This window comes from Hippopotamus amphibius, chromosome 16 (assembly GCF_030028045.1).
Source record: "Hippopotamus amphibius kiboko isolate mHipAmp2 chromosome 16, mHipAmp2.hap2, whole genome shotgun sequence".
NCBI lineage: Eukaryota > Metazoa > Chordata > Mammalia > Artiodactyla > Hippopotamidae > Hippopotamus > Hippopotamus amphibius.
The window spans coordinates 14,313,081-14,325,817 of NC_080201.1; the positions used below are offsets into that span (position 1 = coordinate 14,313,081).

General features: G+C 43.0%; 1 protein-coding gene and 1 non-coding gene across 8 annotated transcripts in view; both read right to left on the minus strand.

The window, feature by feature from the left end:
• Positions 1–6,738, minus strand: part of ZNF19 (zinc finger protein 19) — a 57,775-nt gene extending 51,037 nt beyond the window's left edge. For 6 of the 7 annotated variants that reach the window (XM_057711063.1, XM_057711068.1, XM_057711059.1 and 3 more), the window contains exons 1-2: positions 6,563–6,738; positions 5,785–5,998 (exon numbers count right to left, since the gene is read on the minus strand). The gene's annotated coding sequence lies outside the window, so the exon portion shown is untranslated. The remainder of the gene's footprint in view (positions 1–5,784; positions 5,999–6,562) is intronic. The other variant, XM_057711065.1, reaches the window with a different exon arrangement.
• Positions 6,739–10,925: 4,187 nt separating this feature from the next.
• LOC130839435 (U6 spliceosomal RNA) lies at positions 10,926–11,032 on the minus strand. The gene has a single exon (XR_009049834.1). It is a non-coding gene; the product is annotated as a U6 spliceosomal RNA (small nuclear RNA).
• Between the last annotated feature and the right edge of the window lie 1,705 nt (positions 11,033–12,737).

Sequence of the window (12,737 nt, forward strand, 5' to 3'; positions counted from 1 at the left end):
GCTTAGTTGCTCCGTGGCATGTGGGATCTTCCTGTAGCTGGGATCGAACCCGTGACCTCTGCATTGTCAGGCGGATTCTTAACCACTGCGCCACCTAGGAAGCCCAGCAAGATCTTTTTTGATCTACCCCCTAGAGTAATGGAAATAAAAACAAAAATAAATAAGTGGGACCTAATGAAACTTCAAACCTCTGCATAGCAAAGGAAACTATAAGCAAGACGAAAAGACAACCATCAGAATAGGAGAAAATATTTGCAAACGAATCAACAAAGGATTAATCTCTGAAATATATAAACAGTTCATGCAGCTCAATATCAAAAAAACAAACAACCCAATCAAAAAGTGGGCAGAAGACCTAAATAGGCATTTCTCCAAAGAAGACATACGGATGGCCAAGAGGCACATGAAAAGCTGCTCAACATCACTAATTATTAGAGAAATACAAATCAAAACTACAATGAGGTATCACCTCACACCGGTTAGAATGGGCATCATCAGAAAATCCACAAAGAGTAAATGCTGGACTGGGTGTGGAGAAAAGGGAACTCTCTAGCACTGTTGTTGGGAATGTAAATTGATACAGCCACTATGGAGAACAGTATGGAGGTTCCTTGCAAAACTAAAAATAGAGTTACCATATGACCCAGCAATCCCATTGCTGGGCATATACCCAGAGAACACCATAATTCAAAAAGACACATGTAAAAAGGGATGAGATGGAGCTATATGTAATGAGGTGGATAGAACTACAGTCGGTCATACAGAGTGAAGTAAGTCAGAAAGAGAAAGACAAATGTATGCTAACTCACATATACGGAATCTAAAAATGGTACTGATGATCTCAGTGACAAGAACAAGGACGCAGATACAGAGAATGGACTGGAGAACTCGAGGTTTGGGAGGGGGCGGGGGGTGAAGGGGAAGCTGAGACGAAACGAGAGAGTAGCACAGACATATATATACTACCAACTGTAAAATAGATAGTCAGTGGGAAGGTGTTGTATAACAAAGGGAGTCCAACTCGAGGATGGAAGATGCCTTAGAGGACTGGGGCGGGGAGGGTGGAGGGGACTCGAGGTGGGGGAGTCAAGGAAGGGAGGGAATACTACGGGGATATGTGTATAAAAACAGATGATTGAACTTGGTGTACCCCCCCCCAAAAAAAAAAAACCAGATGATTGAACTTGGTGTACCCCCCCAAAATAATAAATAAATAAATAAAATTAAAAAAAAAAAAAAGACACATGCATTCCACTGTTCATTGCAGCACTACTTACAATAGCCAGGACATGGAAGCAACCTAAATGTCCATCAACAGATGAATGGATAAAAAAGATGTGGTACATATATACAATGGAATATTACTCAGCTGTAAAAAGCAATGAAACTGGGACATTTGTAGAGATGTGGATGGACCTAGAGACTGTCATACGGAGTGAAGTGAGTCAGAAAGAGAAAAACAAATATCGTATATAAACACATATATGCGGACTATAGAAACATGGTAGAAATCAACCAGTTTGCAAGGCAGAAACAGAGACACAGATGTAGAGAACAAACATGGGCACCAAGTGGGGAAAGCGGGGAGGGTTGGGGGGGGATGAATTGGGAGATTGGGATACCAAATTGTACACTCTAAATATATGCAGTTTATTGTCTGTTAACTGTATCTCAATAAAAGTTCTTAAATATATATATAAAAAATTTAAAAATAAATAAAAAATAAATTAAAAAAATAAAAATAGTGACCAGGATGGTAACAAGGCCATACCAACAATTGGTAGGAAGTGCAGGAGGAGAGTGGGAGGTACAAGGAAGAAAATGAAATGCATCCAGGCATGGTGATATTAAGGGGAGGGAACAGGTTGTCAACTGAAAATAAATGCATAACCTAAAAGTTGAGAATTACATCTTATGCAGTGGAGTTACTGAGGACTTAAACCTGAACTCCATAGTTCTGAGGGACTGTTCCAAAGAGGCAAGAGAGAAGCCAGAATATACAGGAATTTTTGCTGAAAACAACATGTAGTGAAACATCAAAAGATGACTACTAATCACAAAAACAGCTATCTCAAGGTAATGATTTTACTGCTTTTCTATCTATGTATGGGAAGATGCAAAAGTCTGGGCTTACAGAAATCATTCCTTTGATATGCATCTTATCTAGAGTCCCAGTATCCTGTTTTCCTCCCTCCTGAAGCTTCTCAGGGCAAAGTGTGTGTGTGTGTGTGTGTGTGTGTGTGTGTGTGTGTGTGTGTGTGTGTGTGTGTGTGTGTGTGTGTGTGTGTTGGGGGGGGGGTTGCAGTGGCTGATGATTTTGTGGCCACAACATCCTTTGTTTACGGAAATGGCAGGTGACACTCCTTGTCCACAACACAGACAGTGGACCATCTGGGATTGGTACTTGGGATATGATCCCAGATGCTGAGATGAGAGATAGACAAATGCTAAGACAGAGCCCATCAAGTAGCACTAAAAGGCCCACCAGTCTGAAGAGCTGCAAGGCATGTGAATGAAAAATGTTGCCTGCCACATCAGTAAACAAAGGATGTTGCAGCCATCAACCTACTACAGCCCTAAGGGAACTCAGGATGAAGACAAACAAGCCTGCCTGCTGCCAAGTCCTCAGATGCTGCAGCCACCCCAACAACGTACCCTGAGGAGAGTCAGGATGGGGAAGAACAGGATACTGGCCCTAGATAGCTAAGGTCTGAGGAATGACTTCAATGAGCCCAGGCTCTTGCACCTTCCCATACATAGAAAAGCACTAAATTCATTAACATGAGATACCTGGTTTTCTTTCATTAGTACTCTTTTGATGTTCAGACTACCTGGTCTTTGTTGCAAAACTCCTATACATCTTGGCTCTTCCTTTACCTCTTCAGAGCAGTCCCTCAGAGCTATCTAAGAGGCTGCCTCCCAGGCTTGAAGTCTTCAGAAAGTCTGCCAAATAAAACAAAATTCTCAACTTTTAGGTTGTGCATTCTTCTGAGTTGACAGGCATTTGGCAAAATCTTTCTCCCTAACCCGGGGTTGGCTGCCATTTGATAGATGAAATCAGCTGAGGCCTGCCGAGGTTAAGTGTGGCTTAAGGCCACAATGCCACTGAGGGTTGATGGGAAATCTAATCTGAAATTTAAATTTCCTGCCACTGTTACCAAGCAGGGAGCAGGACCCTATGGGGCCTTCCTGGGACAGGACTTCCCCCATAGCCTCTGCTTTAGCTCCTCTCTGAAGTACTTAGATAATGGTATTTGATGCAAATTTCCTGAGTTGTTTTGCAGATATGAGAAATCCCCCACCAGAAGGTAGATGTTAACTACTTGATGACCTGTGAGTACATAGCCCCAGGCCTCCTGGAGCCTAAGGAGTGATAAAGTTAACCCCTGTGACACCACCCTGTTCCCTCATCATCAGCCAATCAGAGAATTGTGCATGATCACGTACCCTGCGACACCATCCCCCAACCCCCCCACCCCCCTCCTGCCCCCACCTGGCTTTTTTTAAAAATAAATTTATTTATTTATTGAATTTAGTTTTTGATTGGCTGTGTTGGGTTTTTGTTGCTGTACATGGGCTTTCTCTAGTTGCTGAGAGTGGGGGCTACTCTTCATTGTGGTGTGTGGGCTCCTCATTGTGGTGGCTTCTCTTGTTGTGGAGCACAGGTTCTAGGAGCGTGGGCTTCAGTAGTTGAAGCACATGGGCTCAACAGCTGTGGCTCTCAGGCTCTAGAGCACAGGCTCACTAGTTGTGGTGCACAGGCTTAGTTGCTCCACGGCATGTGGGATCTTCCTGGGGCAGGGCATGAACCCACGTCCCCTGCATTGGCAGGTGGATTCTTAACCACTGCGCCACCTAGGAAGTCCACCACCTGGCTTTTAAAAATGCTATGCTGAAACCCTTCAGGGAGCTTGAAGCTTTTTAGGGCATAAGCCATCTCTTCTCTTTGCATGGCCTTACAATATAAACCTTTCTCTGCTCCAAACTCCAATGTTTCAGTTTGGCCTCGCTGCGCATTGGGCACATGAACTTGTGTTAACACCACCTAGTACCAAGTTTCATATTGTGACTGCTGCTTCCCTCAACCAGCCACACTGACTCTTGAGACAGACATTTATGTGCTCTTCCTGGGCCAATTCTTTCCTTCATTGATCCCAAGCTCCCAACTTCCGCTCTCTTTTTGGAGGACAAGTGGTACTGAAACAGGAGGCAAAGGGGCAGGGCACAACCCCTGAAAGAATGACATAGCCATAGTATACAACAAAAACTGGTTAGAACCTATTAGGCCTAAGATGGCGGAAGATTCAACTTCCAGTAGCCCTTGAGCCTCGTTATATGCTCATTATAATACATTAGCCTCTGCTACATGACACACCCACAGGCTCCATGACAGTTTCGAGGCTGACCATAAAAGGCCAAAAAGTGGGCAGTGGCCCAAATCCTGGAAATCCCCACCCCTTCTCCAAAATAGTTGGAACAATCCTCCCACTCATTAAGCCTATGAAACTACCCAGCCCATAAAAACTAACCACCCCATATTTTGGGACCTCTCACCTTCTGAGATGGCCAACACACTGTGGAGTGTTTCTCCCAGGGCCACTCTCACTCTTTGAGACAGACCACATTCTGTCTCTGGAATGTGTATCTCTCTAAATAAATCCACTTCTTACCTATCACTTTGTCTCTCACTGAATTCTTTCTGTGATGAGACATAAAGAACCTGAGCCTTGGGACTTCCTAGGTGGCGCAGTGGCTAAGAATCCGCCTGCCAATGCAGGGGACACAGGTTCAATCCCTGCTCTAGGAAGATCCCACATGCCACCGAGCAGCTAAGCCCATGCACCACAACTACTGAGCCCATGTGTCGCAACCACTGAAGTCCACACGCCTAGAGCCCATGCTCGGCAATAAGAAAAGCTATGGCAATGAGCCCACACACCACAATGAGAGTAGTCCCTGCCCGTGTGCAGCAACGAAGACCCAACACAGCCAATAAATAAATAAAAAAAAAAAAAAAAAAAAAAAAGAACCTGAGACTTGGGACTTCCCTAGTGGTTCAGCAGGTAAGACTCCATGCTCCCAGTGCAGGGGGCCTGGGTACAATCCCTGGTCACAGAACTAGATCCCACATGCATGCCACAACTAAGATCCTGAATGCCACAACTAAGACCAGGTGCAGCCTAAATAAATAAATAAATATTTTTTTAAAAAAGAACCTGTTTCATTAAGTCCTGAGACCAGGTATGCAATCTCAACTAAAAGACACTCAGGAAGGAGGGGATATGGGGATATATGTATACAGATAGCTGATTCACTTTGTCATACAGCAGAAACTAACAAAATATTGTAAGGCAGTTTTACTCCAATAAAGATGAAAAAATTAAAAGATAAAAACAATGATACATAATTTCAAAAAAAAAAAAAAAGACAGTGGGTTCAAGTCCCATTCTGGGTTTAAGTCCCAATTTGGGTTTTGGCTGAGTTCGAGTCCCATCTGAGTTGTACAGTTTCAGCACAGGCCCCCCTTTTCTTGTTTTCCTCCTGTTGTCCCTCTGCCCCCACTTCCCAAGAACCTCGTGAGGCACACCACTAGCCTGCGTCCCTCATTCTCATAGATCCCTCTGTGAAGGAGTGGGGGTTGGGGGGAGGGGAAGCTACTGAACTTCCAGATCCTCTGGTTGAGCAAAAATTCCCAGAATGCAGGAGGCTGCTTCCCAGGACATTCTCTCTAGCTATCTCCAGCCATCACTTCCCAGGTCCTGGGGTCTCTGCTTAGCCTCTCACCTTCATCCAGTCTCTCTGAGGGGCTTGGGGTGGAATGTGTGTGAACAAGGGTCTTCCTACTGTTTTGGCTCTAAGACTTTGCCAGAATCACCCTTCTCATCCTCCATTTCCTTCAAATTGGACCTCTTGAAGGCACCTCTGAGGGATCCACAGTTCATCTGGTGCCAGGCTTTCAGGGGGCATGAAAACCATCACTCTCAATGAAGGACAGGGGCTGAGGGAAGAAGCAAAGAGAAACAAGTGAGCCCCACCCAGTCAATAACTTTCCTTTAAACCTGTAAACCTGCATTAGCTGCTAATAATGGCAACTGACATTTACTGAAGGCCTGCAATGTGCCAGCCTCAGAGCTCAACATTTAACTACATACTATGAAATATGTAATACTGTTGTCCTCATTTTACCAAAAGAAGGAAACGAGACTTAGAAAGTTAAATTATCTTAGGCCACAAGATATGTATTCACAAGCACTAGGTAATGCTCTCTCTCCTGCGTGAAACAATACAGTAGGGCAAAATATACACCTAAACAATAGCAAGACGCCAGGCCACACGTTAAGAACACCGCCTTCTGCCCCCAAACAATGGGGTTATTTATGAGCAGGGGCAGAGGTTATGATCAGACTTGATTAAAATCGGCTCCATTAGACTGAAAAGTCCCCGTGTCCGTCTCAAGCACGGTTGCATCCCCGGAACCGGGAACAACACTGCACTCAGTAGGCGCTCGATACGGTAACGTTCTGAACCGTAGCGTGTCGGTCAAGGCAGTCCACATCCTCACCCCATTTGCCAAAGCGGCCGTGGTGGGGGACTGAGGGAGTCCGGGAAGGGCTGAACTGCCCGCAGACCTCCTCGCTCGACCCGGCCCCGCGCCGCCGCCCAACCCCCTCCCGGGCCGGCCTTCCAAAGACTCGAGGAGTGTGTGGCGCTACCCGCCCGGGACGAGGAAAAAGCCCACCCCTACTACACTCATCGACGGTGGGGGCGGCGCTCCGGAAGTACGTCACTGGCTAGCGCGCTTGGCGGAGCCTGTACTTCCGCTCCTCTAGGACGCCGGGGCTTCTCGGGACTTAGCTCCTTTTTCTGTGGACCAGCCACGACGGAGAGGAGGCTGCCTTCTCTCTGGGACCGTACGGTGGCACCGCCGTTCAGCATTTCGTATGGGGCGGAGGAAGCCAATGGCCAGCCTCGATGAGTGCTAGCATTTGGGGATTCAGTTTGCAGTCAAGCTGGTTGTGATTGGATCGGGTCAGATTTCGTTGTATATCAGTCAAGTTGCAACCGCACTGTGAAGAATGGATTTAATTTGGGCAAGAGAGCAGTTAGGAGGCTATTAAAAAGGCCCAGTCACGATAAAGAAGGGCTGGATCAAGGCAGTACTGTTTATAACGCTTTGTAACAGGAAACAGCTGTAACTGTAAATACATACAAGCTCATTTAGATGAATCACATATACATTTATTCAGCCTTCTGGATGGTACCTCTCTAGAAATTAATCTGTAGTCTTAATTTCCCATCACACAAAATTAGCATCCAAGCTACTCTGAAATGGATAATGTTTATCCTGTCTCAGTGCTCTTGGTTGACTAAGAAAAAAATGTTATGAGATATGCCTTCATTTAAAGATCACTCCATTACTTCAATGAGGAAACGGAATCCTGGAGAGGGGAGACATATCCGAGATCTCACAGCGACCTAGGTGGCTTTCTGGCCACCTTTTTTAGTATGACCCTGGCTTTTATCTCTGTCCTCATTACCTCAACTCAGCCACTGAGGGCCTTAACATCTGCAGTGGGGCTCTGCAAACACTTCCAGTTCCCTTTCTTCCAGAGAGATAATTATCAGGCCCTTATGAGGTTGGACTGTAAACTCTGTAATTCATTTAAAATTCAACAAGGTAGGAAAAATGCAAAGGGGACTTAGATTCTAGGCAGAATTCTTCAGCCCAGCTTATTGCTCTGGATACAACCAGAAGATCTTCTGGGGGGCTTCTCGCTGGACGGATCTTTCATGGAGGGGTTGGGGGGACCCATTCATGTTGTTGGAGGCTCAGGGTCTCAGCTGCAGGGGAGCCCTGGCTACTACCAGTTAGTGGTCCTTTAGGATTACTGAGAGGGAGAAAAAGTAGAAAGTGGAGAAGGTTACCTAAATAATGCTAGGATACTGGAGAACCTTCAGCTCACACTTGGAATAGCCACAACTTAATCGTTTTCAATCTTTTCCCCCTATGTGGCTTCACTGGTGATGTCATTTATATTGTATCTGAAGCTTTCCCACATTAATTTCATAAGGTTGTTTCCCATATCAGTGATTTCCAGGGTCAAGTGTTAAGGGAAGATTTTACTACAAATGGGCAGCAGAGAGTTTTATTGAGATGATAGAACTATTCTGAATCTTGACTGCAGTAGTGGTGGTTATGTAACTATGCAATTGTCCAGGCTCACAGACCCATACAACCAAAAAGAGTAAATTTTGCTGTATGTATATTTATTTATTTATTTATTTATTTATTTATTTATTGGCTGTATTGGGTCTTCTTTGCTGCACACGGGCTTTCTCTATTTGCAAGCGGGGGCTACTCTTCATTGTGGTGTGCAGGCTCCTCATTGCGGTGACTTCTCTTGCGGAGCACAGGCTCTAGTGTGTGGGCTTCAGTAGTTGTGGCTTGCAGGTCCTATAGTGCAGGCTCAGTAGTTGTAACACACTGGTTTAGTTGCTCTGCAGCATGTAGGATCTTCCCAGAGCAGGGATCAAACCCATGTCCCCTGCATTGGCAGGCGGATTCTTAACCACTTTGCCACCTGGGAAGTCTCTAACTTACTTTTTCAGTCAACAAGTTATGGACATGTTTTTCCATATAAACAGTGATTCCCATTATTGTTCTAAGTGGCTGTACAGTATTTCACAGTGGTTATGATAATTTATCTAATCACCTATTGATGGATATTTAGGTCATTTTGAGTTTATCATTAGTATAAACTGTATATAAAACTACAAGAAACACTGTCATAAGTACTTTTTTTTTTTTTTTGGCTGCACCGCATGTCTTGCGGGATCTTAGTTCCCCACCAGGGATGGAATCCGGCAGTGGAAGCGCAGAGTCCCAACCACTGAACGCCAGGGAATTCCCTTATAAGGACCCTTCTGAATGCAATTTTATTATTATCTGAGAGTAAATTTCTAGTAAATGTGAAATTCTGAGTCTGAGCGGTAGCATATTTAAAATTTTATTACATATACCGCTACCAAACTGACATCCAGAAAGTTTATCATCAATTTACAGTCACAACAGAGCACAAGAATGCCACTTACCCATACCCACACCCAAAACTTGGTTTGCCAATATTTTTGTCTAAGCAAATCTCACAGAAGAGATAACACTGAATTTTATTAGCATGCCATTGCTTACATAAAACTGGTCCTGGGCTAGACACAGCAAAAACACCAGAGTTCACAATTCAGGTAGCAGAGGATCCCCAGAAAAAGCAAACTCCACTATAGATAAGCACACAAAATTAAAAAAAATTTTTTTTGATTAAAATTAAGCAGACGAGACAAAAAGTAAGGTCCAAGATCTAGAGTTAATAAGAAAAGAGAATGTAAAATAAGTTTGAACATAAAGACATAAAAGAAGAAACCAAAACCCTAAGGAAAATGATGTTCTATAAAAAGACATGAAAATGAACTAAGTAGAATTTTTACAAATAAATATAGACACTGAACTTGAGTCCTCAATGGATATGTTGGACAGCAGAGTAGATGCAGTCAATGAGAAAGTTAGTGAAACTAAATACAGACATAGACTATAGCACAGCTTGACAGAGATGGAAAATATAAAACCATGATACTAAACATCAGTGAAAGTGAACGAACTTGAGCTATGTGTTAAATCTCAATTCTATAAAGCTGAATTTAAAAAGATGCAGAAGAAAACGTCAAGTATACTATTTATATAGATTCAAAACGTAAAATAATGTTATGATGTTTATGGAAATAACCGTATATAACAAGTTTAAAAGCATCTATGGGCATGAATAACACCAAATTCATATGGTAACTACCTCTGGAACCACAGAGAGGGAAATTCAATTCAAAAGAGGTATGTGGGGGACTTCAATTCCATCTGTAATGCTTTAGTTCTAAAAAACATATGGAACAGCCATGACAAAATGGTTAGATACGATAAAGCTAAGGGGAGGTACATAGGTGTTTGTTATTCTCTTAATTTTTCTACACCTGAAATATTTTAAAGAATTTAAAAAAAACTCAATAGTTCCACTAGTAGAATAAAACCAGGAGAACTATCTTTTAAAAAATTGTTAAAAGGGACTTCCTAGGTTGCGCAGTGGTTAAGAATCCACCTGCCAATGCAGGGGACACAGGTTCAATCCCTCCTCTGGGAAGATCCCACATGGTGCAGAGCAATTAAGCCTGTGCGCCACAACTATTGAGCCCATGTGCCACAACTACTGAAGCCAGTGAGCCTAGAGCCTGTGCTCCACAACAGGAGAAGCTACAGCAATGAGGAGCCTGCCTGCACACTACAATGAAGAGTAGCCCCCCGCTTGCTGTAACTAGAGAAAGCCCGTGTGCAGCATTTCGCCTTCCAGTGCAGGGGGTGTGGGTTAGATCCCTGGTTGGGGAGCTAAGATCCCACATGCCTCACAGCCAAAAAACATAAAATAGAAGCAATATTGTAACAAATTCGATAAAGACTTTAAAAATGGTCCACATCAAAAAGATTTTTTTAAAAATTATATTTATTTATTATTTTTGGGGGGTACACCAAGTTCAATCATCTGTTTTTATACACATATCCCCATATTCCCTCCCTCCCTCGAGTCCCCCCCACCCTCCCCGCCCCAGTCCTCTAAGGCATCTTCCATCCTCGAGTTGGACTCCCTTTGTTATACAACAACTTCCCACTGACTATCTGTTCTACAGTTGGTAGTATATATATGTCTGTGCTACTCTCTCGCTTCGTCTCAGCTTCCCCTTCACCCCCTGCCCCCTCCCAAACCTCGAGTTCTCCAGTCCATTCTCTGTATCTGCATCCTTGTTCTTGTCGCTGAGCTCATCAGTACCATTTTTAGATTCCGTATATGTGAGTTAGCATACAATATTTGTCTTTCTCTTTCTGACTTAAAAATATGGAACGCTTCACGAATTTGCATGTCATCCTTGCGCAGGGGCCATGCTAATCTTCTCTGTATCGTTCCAATTTTAGTATATGTGCTGCCGAAGCGAGCACAAAAAAGATTTTTTTTTTAATGGTAAAAGAGCAAAGAAAGCAAAAGAGACAAAATAGGACGCAAGTAATCATTAAAGACTAAAAGCATTCAAGATGACAGATGTCAAATCAAAATTTATAGCAATAAATGTAAGTTGGTTAAACTATTCTCAAATGTATCAATACAGGAAATGGATGAAACATACTCTGCCTGGGTGACTGGGCTACTTTCCATAAATCCAAAGATAAATAAGCCTATGAATAAGGTGATGGCCTTTACCTAGACATCCCCCACAAACCAGAGAGCTTCTGTTTCTAATTACCTGGAGAGCCCTTGCCCTTTTCACTGAGGACAGACCCCATATACTCATGAAGTACACTATCCTAAACAGAAATTTCTAAATTACTAATGCAACAAATTAAAATGTAAGTGATAGGACTTCCTTGGTGGTCCAGTGGGTAAGACTCTGCGATCCCAATGCAGGGGGCCCAAGTTCCATCCCTGGTCAGGGAACTAGATCCTGCATGGATGCCGCAACTGAAAAAAAAAAAAGGAAAAAAGAAAAGAGATCCCGCATGCCACAACGAAGATCCCAGGAACCCAGCACAGCCAACATAAATAAATAACAGTAAATCACACACACACACACACACACACACACACACACACACACACACACAACGAGGATGAGTCAAAAATTATCCACACTCCGGTTACATTAAAACGTCTGTTAAAACTACACCCGCGCATCTCAACAAAGAGTAGCCCCCGCTCTGATGCTCAGCAATTAAGACCTAACACAGCCAAAAATAAATAAAAATTTTTAAAAAAATTATCTGCACTCTGGCTGTAGTCCTGAATATTAATTAGCACACGACCATCAGCTGCATTTTTTCACAGCACAATGGCGACATCTAGTGTTAGCTGGATAAATCTCAGCCAGCCCTGCAATTGACCTGAAATTCAGAGAAACAGGGTCTTGGTGCTTCCTTTCCCTTCAGGATTCTCACCTTTGCTTCCTGATGGGCCAAGAAATTTATTTTTGTTTTCTTCTTTTTTTCCAATTTTTAATTTGCCTTTTAATTTCCTTAACAATTTCTCTTTTATTTTTCACACTGTTGAAGTAAAACTGATGTACAATAGACTGGACATTTAAATTTTTTTAACTGAAATATATTTGACATAACAGTGTGTAAACTTAAGGTGTACAACATGTTAATTTGATACATTTATATATTGTAATATGATTGCTTTTGTAGTGATAATTAGCACCTCTTCCACATTATATAATTATCCTTTCTTTTTAGTGGCTGGAATAGTTAAGTTCTAGTCTCCTGGCAAGTTTTGATAATTATAATATTGTCTATATTCACTACACTGTGCATTAAATCTCTGGGACTTATTTACTACCCACTGCAAATTTGTAGGCTTAAACAACATCTGTCCCATCTCCCCATCCAAACTGGATATTTTTAGGGCGTACAATTTGGTGAGTTTTGTCTATTTGGTGAAATAGACAAAAATCCCTGTCCTCATAGGTTTGCATTCTTAATGGCCAAATTATGTCCCATGGCTACTTCCAACAGCAGAGGAATTTGGAAGGCAAGTTCTTAGCTTTTTGGCTCCTTAAAGAAAGAGAACGGGAAGGGTTTTGTGTGAACAAACCTACAGTTCCTGCCACAGTGGGACTGAGGAGCTTGCTCGAAATGTGTAAATGCTTATGTA